Source organism: Sus scrofa, chromosome 13 (genome assembly GCF_000003025.6).
Source record: "Sus scrofa isolate TJ Tabasco breed Duroc chromosome 13, Sscrofa11.1, whole genome shotgun sequence".
In the NCBI taxonomy this organism is placed as follows: domain Eukaryota; kingdom Metazoa; phylum Chordata; class Mammalia; order Artiodactyla; family Suidae; genus Sus; species Sus scrofa.
The window spans coordinates 117087299-117099643 of NC_010455.5; the positions used below are offsets into that span (position 1 = coordinate 117087299).

Below are 12345 nucleotides of genomic sequence, written 5' to 3' on the forward strand. Positions count from 1 at the left end.
CCAGAAGTCAAATCTGAAGCTAATTTTTCCTTCCCCATCCTGTCCATCAGCTCCTCCCTGCTTCCAAACTCATTTTGCCCCCACTAAATTATTTTTTTTTTTCATAAAACTGAACTAACCACTGCCAGGTTGAACAATTTAGAACAACTGGGAAAAAGGCAAAATATATTTTTCTGCAAAGTGTTCCCTTAGAGACTCAAACTACCCACAGCACTATAAAACACAGTCAAACAACATATATGTGTGGGCAGAGAAATTTAACTTCCTGTGTATTTTTGGACTATTGTAAGCTTTGGACCAATTAAGACCAGGGGGAAAGAACAGTGAGCTGAAAGTCAAAGAATGGGCAGCAATCCTGAATGGCGACACAACACACACTGCCTGTGTAACCCTGCACAGAACACAGTTCCTCTCTGGCACCAGTGAGTGAAATGACCAGATTAGATTTAAAAAAAAAAAAAAAAAAAAAAAAAAATCCACTTTCAGCTCCGACTAGAACTTAATACAAAGAATACCACAGACTTTCAAAAGGTTTCTTGCTGTATTCCATATTGGTATGGTTTAAATTATTAGGAAAATTCTGAGCTTTTCAGTTTAGTAGTGTTTATTATAACAGCTTTATCCAAGGTGTCATAAACTAAACTTTTAAATATATACCAAAAGTAAAGAACCAGTCAGTATAAAGTAAAATTTGAAGTGGAAACTTCCTGGAGCCTCCATTGTGGTTCAGTGGGTAAAGGGCCTGAAATTGTCTCTGGGAGGATGCAGGTTCAATCCTTGGCCTCACTCAGTGGGTTAAAGATCCGACGTTGCCACAAGTTGCAGTGTAGTTTGCAGATGCAGCTCAGATCCAGTATTATTGCTATGGCTTTTGTTGTGGCTGTGGCCTTAGTTGCAGCTCCAATTTTAACCCTAGCCAAGGAACTTCTATATAACGCAGGTGCGACCTTAAAAACAAGAAAAAAGGAAACTCCCTAGGAGTTAATCTGACAAGGAAGGTAGATGGAATGTTTAAAACTATAGATCTTCTCCAGAAAAATATACATCTTACATACAATTTTTTTTTTCTGTTTTTTTTATGGCTGCACCCGCAGCATATGGAGATTCCCAGGCTAGGGGTTCACTCGGAGCTGTAGCGCTGGCCTCCACTCATGCCACAGCAACGCAGGATCCGAGCCTCGTCTGCAACCTAGACCACAGCTCATGGCAACGCCGGATCCTCAACCCACTGAGCAAGGCCAGGGATCAAACCCATGTCCTCATGGATGCTAGTTGGGTTCGCTAACCACTGAGTCACAACGGGAACTCCTACATACAATTTTAGAATACTCACTGGCCCTTAGAAAGTTTTGAGGAAAACTGGGATCTGAACATGAGAAGTTAAGGGAGGTTGACCTAATGAAGGCTACTTAGCCAATGTGGGAAAAGGATATCTATATAATACTTTGCTTAAAATCTAAATGCATTATATTCGACAGGTACTTTATAATATTAAAAAGCTCATTATTACTAGTCTTCACCTAGAAGGTGAATACAGCATTTTCAGTCACACTTAAGCTTCTGAAAAAATTAACAGAATATTTTAATTCATTCATGCCAGAAAGGAAACACTGTTCATTTTCATTCAAATACCATTTTCCTTTCCATTCTTAAAGAATAAAATAAAATAAAACCGACAAAAGGCTTAAGATGCCCTCTTCTGTTTCTAAACAGTTAATGCAGGTTTTTTTGAATCCTCCCTATTTGGAGGGTTTCATATTAAACTGTACACAGCAGGATTTTAAAATCCTAAAGTACTCTATTGACCTCCAGTGATTGGAGTATCTCCTTATGCAGCAAAAGTTCCTCTTTGCCAATTAAAAAGTCCTCATTCCTCTTTCTGGGTGATAGCACACTGTTCCTGGCTGAGAAGAAAATAAAATTAACCTTGGGCTGGCAGCCGTGTGCCTGATTTCCCTGGGTGAGTGAATGAGCTCACCAAATGTATAAATAATGTGCCCAAGTCCCCTTGTTGCTCAGTTTTTTATATTCATTGCCTAGAGCCTGGAGCACAGTTCCAAACTGTTAATGTGTTAAATACTTTCACCAGGGCTTGTTTCCAGTTGCTGGAAAAACAGTAAGATAACAGTAAACTCAGAAGGATGGCCCAAACTTCCTGTTCTTTGTTGGCAGAGTTTTGCTATGCAACTTGCAAAGTTTACAAATTATGCAAAGAAACAAATGTAAAAGGACAGTTCCCAGATCCATATCGAAGTGCTGGAGCACAGTTGTTTTAGTGGAACTATTACTGGGTTGCTGCCAATAGCATCTGGCAGGAAGGAAATGCAAATTAAAAGGCAAAATTAGGCCATTTTAGAGCAAAGCGATTTTTTTTCAGCAAAAGCTCAATGCTAGCACGAAGAATAAAGAAGGTATTATGTCGTTTTAAATTGATTTGATTGATTCTTTGCCTCAGTTCTTCTAAACTGCTTCCTTCCCTCTTTCCTGGAGGCACTGAGGGGTTTTGATAAGGGCAGCAGCTGTTCACATCCTTGATACTTAGTACAACCTCTTTTCATCTCATTGAGCCACAGAAAGTGAGTCTGTCCTTATGTAGGATGTGTAACCTTTGCTGAAATCAAAGCTACTTGCTTTTTTGTTGTCATTGTTTTTGTCTTTTAATCATCTTTAAAACTAAACAAATAACTCTAATCTAGAAAATTAAACTTTGGAATCAGAACTGAATTTTAGACATCTCTCACCAGTCCTTTGATCTTGAGATTTCTCAGCTATAAGATTCAGAAATACCTGTTTCCTGTTACACCATCAAGTGGCTAAGATAAAATGAGATTATATATGGAAAGGCGCTTTAGCACTATTCTTTGCCCTTTTTATTTATTAACTCATTTAATTCTCACAACAGCTTTACAAAGTAAAGACTATTTTTATCCCTGTTACAGATAAGAAAACTGAGATAGCAAAATTAAGTAACTTGCCTAAAGTCTTGCAGCTACTAATTTCAGACTCTCTAACCCTTGGACATAGGTAATTCATTCCAGAGCTCAGACTTTTTACAACTACACACACCACCTTCCAGTATGGATGTTGTGTTGTTATTTATTCATTTCTTCATCAGGTATTTATTGACCACACACTTTTTTATTATAACTGAAATATGATTGAATCAATTAGATTTTTATTACTTTTCATTTCCACTTTCTTTGCCCTAGGAAATGAGCAAACACACTGTAAGAAGAAGAAAGAAAGTCTTCTAAGATGCTATAGTTCAGAGGAGAGGACCCCTCTGTGCTGTAGAGGAGCTGGGGTTTGGGGAGGCAATGGTGCACAGCAGGCATCATCCACTTCCACAGCAGGTGCAGAGCAGGGAAGGCCACAAAAGCACAGGCAGACTAAATTAGGACTAGCATTTTTTGCTCCCTAAAAAGCAGAATCACTAAGCCCTGAGCACCTAAACTTCAGCCTTCTTCACTAGGTTCCTGTAAGACCCATTGAGACAGTTTGAGCTGCGAACGTACTTGCTGGACTGCAAAGTGCTCTACAGAGTTAGATGTAATGACCAGGTGACTTGTAGAGAGTAACCCCACCACCACCACAACAAGGACTTCAAAATTGTTAGCGCTACACAGGAGACATAGATACAGTATTTAATTTTTTGAACGAGGGAAGGTAGATTCAAATCCAAGAATTCATTTATAATCATCTAGAAAAAAATCATCATTAGAAAAAGGATAATAAATAGTTTTAAGAACAATAAGGCTTCATCTTCCAAAGTAATCATCTGAAGAACTTCAATTAAGTTTAACTTCACTACTCAGTCACTTTCCCCTATAGTGAGTGGTCATTGCTATTATTTTCCCTACCCTAAGAAAGGGAAAATTTGAGTGAAACAAGAATAATCAGGATTGTGACATTGTGATATAATAAGAAATACCCCCTAGCCTGGGAACCTCCATATGCCGCGGGAGCGGCCCAAGAAATAGCAAAAAAGACAAAAAAAAAAAAGAAATACATATTTGGACTTCATCCCTCATTCTTGACACAGAGCTCCTAAAACCCTTGTGATTTCCTAAATGATAGGGGTGAGAGAAATGTCTTTGGCTATTCATAATAAGCTGCCTTCAACCCTACCAGAGTTTATGCTAATGAGGTGATTCTCGGTGGACTACAAAATAGCTTCAGTATAGAGTTACTGGCCAGAATAACCAATTGTGTGATGAGAAGGTTGGCACTTCAGCCCCACTCCTGACCTCCAAGGCAAGGAAAGGCGCTGGCAATTGAGTTAATCACCTATGGCCAGTGATTTAATCAATCCTGCAGACATAATGGAATCTCCATAAAAACCCTGAAGGACAGTGTTCAGAGAGCTTCTAGGTTGGTGAATGCATTCCTGTGCTAGGAAGGCAGCATATTACAAATTCCATGGGAACAGAAGCTGCTGCACTCTTTCCAGTCTCGCCCCATGTACTTCTTCATCTGCATCCTTTATAACATCCTTTATAATAAGCCAGCAATAACAACTAAAGTGTTTTCCTAAGCCCTGTGAGTTGTTAGGACAAATTAACAAACCTGATGAAGGGCTTGGGGGAACCTCTGATTTATGGAAAGATCAGACAGAAGTGTGGTTTACCTGAGGACCCATTACCTGCAATTGGTTTCTAAACTGAGGAGAAGTGTTATGGGACTGAGTCCTAAACCTCAGGGGTCTCTTAACTCTGAGTAGTTATTGTCAAAATTGAATTAAATTGTATGGAGTCCACAGAGAATTGGAGAATTGTTTGGTGTGGGAACCTACATATTTGATGTCAGAATTGTTGGGAGTAAAAACAGATAATAGCAGTAAAAGCATTTAGGCATTTCTACAGAGGGCCATATTATGTCACCTGCCAGGGGAAATATTCCTCTATCACTTGGAAATGTCAATTCCTTTTTGAAAATGCTGACTAAGTATGGGCTCTGTCCTCTCCCATAATCTCCACTTCTGATAAATATTAACAGTATTAACTTGGAAAGTGCAACATCCCCCTCTCACCCTACACTTTGTCCCATCTTCTAGGACACCTGGAAAGAGAAGGACCCTGGAGCACATTGTTGCCAGTCAGTTCTCTATCATACCATACACACACAGATGCACACATCCATGGAGAGCATGTGAGGGCATATACACCATCCTAGCCCTGAACAAGCTGGTAATCTCCAAAGACATAGGTGGAATAGTAAAAGGTTCACTAAGTTCACAGAAGCCAGTCAAACAGTCCAAGGGTAATCCTGGGCTACTGAATTCAGATATTTACTCAAAACAACCTAATTCAAAATCATATCAGAAAAAGGAAAGAGAAAACAGAAATAACTATGGATATTTTTCAAAAGTAAAGTGAGGGGTGAAAGGTGTGTGTGGTTACAAAATGGAGATGGGTGAGGTTTCATTGTTAGTGGTGCTTTTCTGCTCAGTAGGGCTGTCATTTAAGAAGCAGAGGAAAACAGAAAGCATCCATGATACTAAGGTACCTAGAAACTTTTCAAAAATTCAGCTTTGGATAGACCTTTGGGGTCCAGAAGGAGGCTCAGCATTTCAAGAAAGATTTAAGTCTCATGAAAAAGCACTTTGAAACAGAAAGAAGTTAATCCCACTCTTGGGCATATATCCAGACAAAACTCTACTTAAAAGAGACACATGCACCCGCATGTTCATTGCAGCACTATTCACAATAGCCAGGACATGGAAACAACCCAAATGTCCATCAACAGATGATTGGATTTGGAAGATGTGGTATATATACACAATGGAATACTACTCAGCCATAAAAAAGAATGACATAATGCCATTTGCAGCAACATGGATGGAGCTAGAGAATCTCATACTGAGTGAAATGAGCCAGAAAGACAAAGACAAATACCATATGATATCACTTTTAACTGGAATCTAATATCCAGCACAAATGAACATCTCCTCAGAAAAGAAAATCATAGACTTGGAGAAAAGACTTGTGGCTGCCTGATGGGAGGGGGAGGGAGTGGGAGGGATCGGGAGCTTGGGCTTATCAGACACAACTTAGAATAGATTTACAAGGAGATCCTGCTGAATAGCATTGAGAACTATGTCTAGATACTCATGTTGCAACAGAACAAAGGGTGGGAAAAAAATGTAATTGTAATGTATACATGTAAGGATAACTTGATCCCCTTGCTGTACAGTGCAAAAATAAAAAATAAATAAATAAGTAAAAAAGAAAGAAGTTAACACACTGGGGACCAAGGCTTAACAAGGGAAGATGTGAATTCTGTAGATTTTGGAAACATACATTCTTCTGAAGGCAGAAGAACCAATTAAATGACAGTGGATCATAGATTCTTGGAATGTGTGTGAAATGTAGACCCTTGTTCCATTCAGCATGATTATGTACACTTTGACTGAAATTTCCCAGAGTCCAGAAGGTTACTACCAAGGTAGTTTTACATTTTTCAGTGTTGATTTAAAATAAAATGTTTTTTCTTTGTACATTGGCATGACGCATGAAATCTGTCTCCACATAATTCTCATTTACTGATCCTAGGAGTAGTGAGAATATGTCTCTCTCTGTAAAAAGTGAAAGGAGTTATTAATCCCTCTCCAAGCCTACTCTTCTCCAAACTAAACAGCTATGATTCTCTTGGAAAGTCATGGTTTCCAGGATTTCTCAAAACCCAAGGGTAGAGTTCCTGTTGTGCTGCAGCAGGTTTAAGAACCCGACTAGTATCCATAAGGATGCAGGTTTGATCCCTGGCCTTGATCAGTGGGTTAAGGATCCAGTGTTGCCATGAGCTGTGCTGTAGGTTGCAGATGCAGCTAAGATCCTACATTGCTGTGGCTGTGGTATAGGCTGGCGGCAGCAGCTCCAATTGAACCCCTAGCCTGGGAACTTCCAGAAGTGGCAGGTGTAGCCCTAAAAAACAAAAACAAAAACAAAACAAAACAAAAAACTCTCCAGGGGTTGTGTTTTGGCATCAAACTTCAGTATGCCTAAGAATCATTTGGAATGCTTATTAAAGATGAGATAAAGCCTGCCAGCCCCACCCACACCCCTGAATCAGAATGTTTAAGTCTCCCTTGATGATGCAGATAGCGTAGGACGCACACTTGAGAAACTATGCTAGTATATTCTTGACACATTAAAGTGTTGTATCACAAACTGGACTCCAAATTGCATCCTGCTAATTCAAGCTCCAGAGAAACCATTACTCTCTCTGATCTGGATACACAAGTCTATTTCCAAAACTCCATTTCTTTTGGATAAAGTATTTTGTCAACTCTGTCCTTTTGGGAATATAACTACTAGGCACATTAACTTTGATGTCTAAGTGAGTATCTTTTATATGTCCCAAATCATAACTATGAAAGTTATATTTGGTTTCTTATTATGATGGGAACAGATATAATTCAAACACAGCCTTTAAGTCCTGACCCTAGTCCTGCCTGACAGAAAAAATTCTGACAGCCTAGGAATATTCTTACACAATGATCACTTTAGCTGAAAGTTTCTTTACTATTATTACAGTCTTTGGAGAATAATTTACAGTTTTAAAATTCAGTCATTGTATGTGCCTACCTTTGATCAAAGACCACCTTGTCAGTATACTTTATAAGTCCCCAGTATCACAGGCTCTGTGGACAAGATCTTCTTCTGAGAAAACAAAAGACAGAACAGATTCCATTTTCAGCTGGGATTAAATGGCAGGAGACACAGTGTTCTACCCAGCAGAACAGTGAAGTGGAAAGTAGCAACTCTAGGTTCAGGTATGAGTCAGGAACAAGGCATGAAGCAATGTCCTGGCCAGACATCTGATATGCCCAACAGGAATGAGACCTTCCCTGTGACCAAGGATAAGTCTCCATATCAGATTCAGGTGTGACAACTAGAATAAAGACTTCTCTTGTCCCTCATCTAAACAGAAACTTTGAAAGAAACTAGTTTAAGAGCCAGACTAGTTCAGACACTCTGAAAGAATAATGTTTATGAAAATAAAACAGAAAATACCGATGATCAACATCTACAAAAGAGTTTAAAGAGGTCCGATGTACCCAGCAAACAATTTCCTCCCACGATAACAATATATATCACTATAATACAAATATCAAGAAATTAACATTAGTATAATCCACAGAGCTCATTCAGATATCACCTGCTCTGTATATGCTCATTTGCTTGATTTTCTGAGTATATAATTCTATGTAATTTTATCACATATATAGATTCATGTAATATTATAATATACTCTCATGATATGATGATATTATATCATACCATAATATGACATCCTACCATAAAATGTTATCAAGCTTTAAATATCCTGAATATGGTGATTTATTTTTTAAACTTTCACATTGTTGATGAGGTTATTGAATGAGCATTGTAATGAAGTTCAACCTCACTATTTATCAAAGAAATCCTATTTAAAATTTTAAAATACTCCTTTTCCCTTTTTTTTTTTTTTTTTTTTTTTTTTGCTATTTCTTTGGGCCGCTCCCGCGGCATATGGAGGTTCCCAGGCTAGGGGTCAAATCGGAGCTGTAGCCACCAGCCTACGCCAGAGCCACAGCAACGCTGGATCCGAGCCGCGTCTGCGACCTACACCACAGCTCACGGCAACGTCGGATCGTTAACCCACTGAGCAAGGGCAGGGACCGAACCCGCAACCTCATGGTTCCTAGTCGGATTCGTTAACCACTGCGCCACCACGGGAACTCCCCTTTTCCCTTTTAAATCAGCAAGTTTTTCTGAGTATTCAACTTTAGAGTATGGTAAGCCTGGCATACAGAGCAGTAAAGTACACTACTTTTAGGAGTCAAAATCAGTATAACTTCTTCGGCAAACAAATATGTGTCAAGGGCCTTTTGATGTTTACTTAGTGTTATCTACACTAGTGAAAAATTGAAAACAGACTAGACGTCCAAAAAAAAAAAAAAAGGGATTAGTAACAAATGAAACCCTATCAAAGCAATGTCATATTATACAACAATTAAAATTCATACTTACTCAGAGACTTAAAGCCTAAAGGAAATCCCAGTAATAAAATGTCGAGTAGAAATAGTAGCTATAGGGAACTCCCACTGTGGCACAGTGGGGTAATGATCCGGCTTGTCTCTGTGGAGGTACTAGTTCAACCCTGGCCTAGCATAGCAGGCTAAGGATCCGGTGTTGCTATACCTGTGACACAGGTCACAGCACTGGTGTGGGTTCAATCCCTGGCCCCAGAAACTTCCATGTGCCATAGGAATGGCTGGGGAAAAAAAAAAAAAGAAATAGTTACTATTATAGCCCATAACTCACATTTGTTTTGTGAAGATGTATTTTTAAAGCTCTGGATTTCTGCTTCTGGGAAGATGGGGAAAATGTGGGTTTTTTTTTCTCCATTCTTGCTGCTAAGTACAATGTTATATGTAAAACAAACATAAACATAATCATAAAGGTAGAGAAAAGAAGGCAGATGGCTAGGGACTTCAAGACCCAAAGAATGATATGGTCATGAGCACCCTGGATTTTCTGTTTGCCTCATATATCCCAGGCTTGGAGCTAAGGACTCTAGCTACAAAATAAACAGGTGCGGATATTTCAGAAGCCTCAATAAAAGCCTAATGTATCTAGCTAAAGGACTAGGAAAAGAGGAACCAAGCAAGATAGTAAAATTTTAGACAAAACAGCTATACTCTGGCCAAACATCACAGAAAAAACTGTGGTTCCCAATCCCACACATACCAACAAAGGATGAGTGAGGAACTAGAATTCTACCCTCACCAGGTGCACCGGCACCCCTGCCAAAGGTTGTATCTGAGAAGGCCAAGCAGAGAGCCTGCACTTGCAGTCCCGTCAGAAGTTAATGCACTCCCCACTCCAGCAGTGTCAGTAGAGGTCACATGGGAGCCTGGACTTCCATCTCCACTTAGTGCCCCTGACCTCCCCACTGGCATAATACAAGAGGAGGCTACTGATAAGTCAGGATCCTCACCACTGCCCAGCCATGATGAGGCCACTCTCTCCCCAGGCTGTCAGCTGAGGCTATCTGGGGAGCAAGAACAAGTCATTCCAAACCCTCCCAGCTAGGCAGGTGTCAGCCCCTCCCTCATCCTCCTCTCTTTTCATTTTTAATTATTTTATTTTTAATTTATTATTATTATTTTTGCCACACCTGCGACATGTGTAAGTTTCTAGGACAAGGATTGAACTCGCACTGCAGTTGCGACGTGCACCACAGCTGTGGCAATGCCAGATCCTTAACCCACTGTGCCACATGGAAACTACTTCTCCTCCCTTTTTAGAATTCTGATGACAAATATTCGATCTGCTATCATTCCACAAGTCCCTGAAACACTTCTTAAAAAAAGTTTCTTTCTGGTTGTTCAGGTTCTGGTTGTTCAACAATTTCTGTTGTTCTATCTTCTATCAGTGTCAATGGAGGCCAAATGGGGAGCCAGAATTCTCATATCTAAAGGGCAGTAATAAAGAGCTCCTCTTGAATGTCAACAGACGCCAAGTGGGAAACTTGAAATTCCATCCCCACCTGACAGTCACAAGGCTCTGCCTTCCTTTCCTGCTGGAGCAGAGCTTCAGGACGCTAATTAATACAGTGGGTTAAGGATCTGGCATTGCCACAGCTGTGGTGCAGGTCACAACTGTGGTACGAGTTCATTCCCTGTCCTAGAAACTTCCACATGCTTCAGGTGTGGCAAAAAAAATAATAATAAATTAAAAATAAAATTAAATTAAAAATAAAAAGGGGAGTTCCCATAGTGGCTCAGTGATTAATGAATCTGATTAGGAACCAAGAGGATGTGGGTTCAGTCCCTGGCCTCGCTCAGTGGGTTAAGGATCCAGCATTGCCATGGGCTGTAGTGTAGGTCACAGATGTGACTCGGATCCTATGCTGCTGTGGCTCTGGCATAGGCCAGCAGCTACAGCTCCAATTAGACCCCTAGCCTGGGAACCTCCATATGCCTCGGGTACATCCCTAACAAGACAAAAAAATAAAATAAAATAAAGAGGGAGGAGGATGAGGGAGGGGTGGAAAAAGACTCAGAGAAATAATGGGTGAAAACTTCCCAAATTTAGCAGAAATCATAAGCTTATGGATTCAGTTTAGTAGAAAATCTCAAATAAGAAAATCCAAAGAAATCATACCAAGACACCTTATAGATCCAAAAATAAAAGACAAAGAAAAATTCTTGAAAGCAAAAAGAAAGAAATGACACACTGTTTATAGGAACAAACTATTTGAATGAAAGTGTATTGCCTATTACACTTTCTAGAAGCTAGAAGGAAATGGCACAACATTTTTCAAGTGCCGTAAAAAAGAACTGTCAACTCAGAATCCTATATCTAGGAAAAATAACCTTTAGGAAGGAAGAGAAAAATCAATACATTCCCAGATGAAGGAAAACTATGAGAATTTGTCACCAGCATACGTACTCTAAAAGAATAGCTAAAGAAATTCTCTAAACAAAAAGGAAACGATAAAAGTAGGGACCTTGGCAACAAGAACCAAAAGTGTGGGTAAATACAATAGACTTTCCTCTGCTCTTCAGTTTTCTAAATTATGTTTGAAAGTTGAAGCAAAAATCATTACACTGTCTGACATCGTTCTAAATGTATGTGGAGAAAATAGTTAAGATAATTATAAGTAAGAGAGGGTAAAGGAATGTAACCAGGGTAAGATTTCTGCACTTCACTTGAAATAGTAAAAGGACAACACTAGTAAACTGTAACATTAGGTATACACTAGGTGTTATGTAATGTAATAGCTAAAGCAACTGTTAAAAAGTTATACAAAGAGATACCACAAAAATAGTATAGATAAATCAAAATGAAATCTAAACAATGTTCAGGTAACCCACAGGGGGATAGGAAAAAGAAAACAAAAACAAAAAGTGGAGAGAACTGAAAACAAAAAATAAAATGGCAGATTTAAGTCCTAGCATATCAGTAACATTAAATGGAAGTGGTTTAGGGAGTTCCCGTCGTGGTGCAGTGGTAAACCAATCTGACCAATCCATGAGGTTGCAGGTTCGATCCTGGCCTTGCTCAGGGGGTTAAGGATCCGTAGTTGCTGTGAGCTGTGGTGTAGATTGCACACACGGCTCGGATCTGGTGTTGCTGTGGCTCTGGCATAGGCCGGTGGCTACAGCTCCGATTAGACCCCTAGCCTGGGAACCTCCATATGCCTTGGGAAGAGGCCCTAGAAAAGGCAAAAAGACAAAAATAAATAAATGGAAATGGTTTAAACACAACAATTAAAAGACATAGGTTGGCAGATTGGATTAAAAACCCTGACCAAACTGTATGTTGTCTACAAGAAATTAACTCTAAATATAACAAT

General features: G+C 39.5%; 1 long non-coding RNA gene across 2 annotated transcripts in view; it reads right to left on the bottom strand.

The window, feature by feature from the left end:
* Positions 1 to 7766, bottom strand: part of LOC106505751 — a 38156-nt gene extending 30390 nt beyond the window's left edge. For both annotated transcript variants that reach the window (XR_002337761.1, XR_001300449.2), the window contains exon 1: positions 7584 to 7766. This is a non-coding gene — a long non-coding RNA (uncharacterized LOC106505751). The remainder of the gene's footprint in view (positions 1 to 7583) is intronic.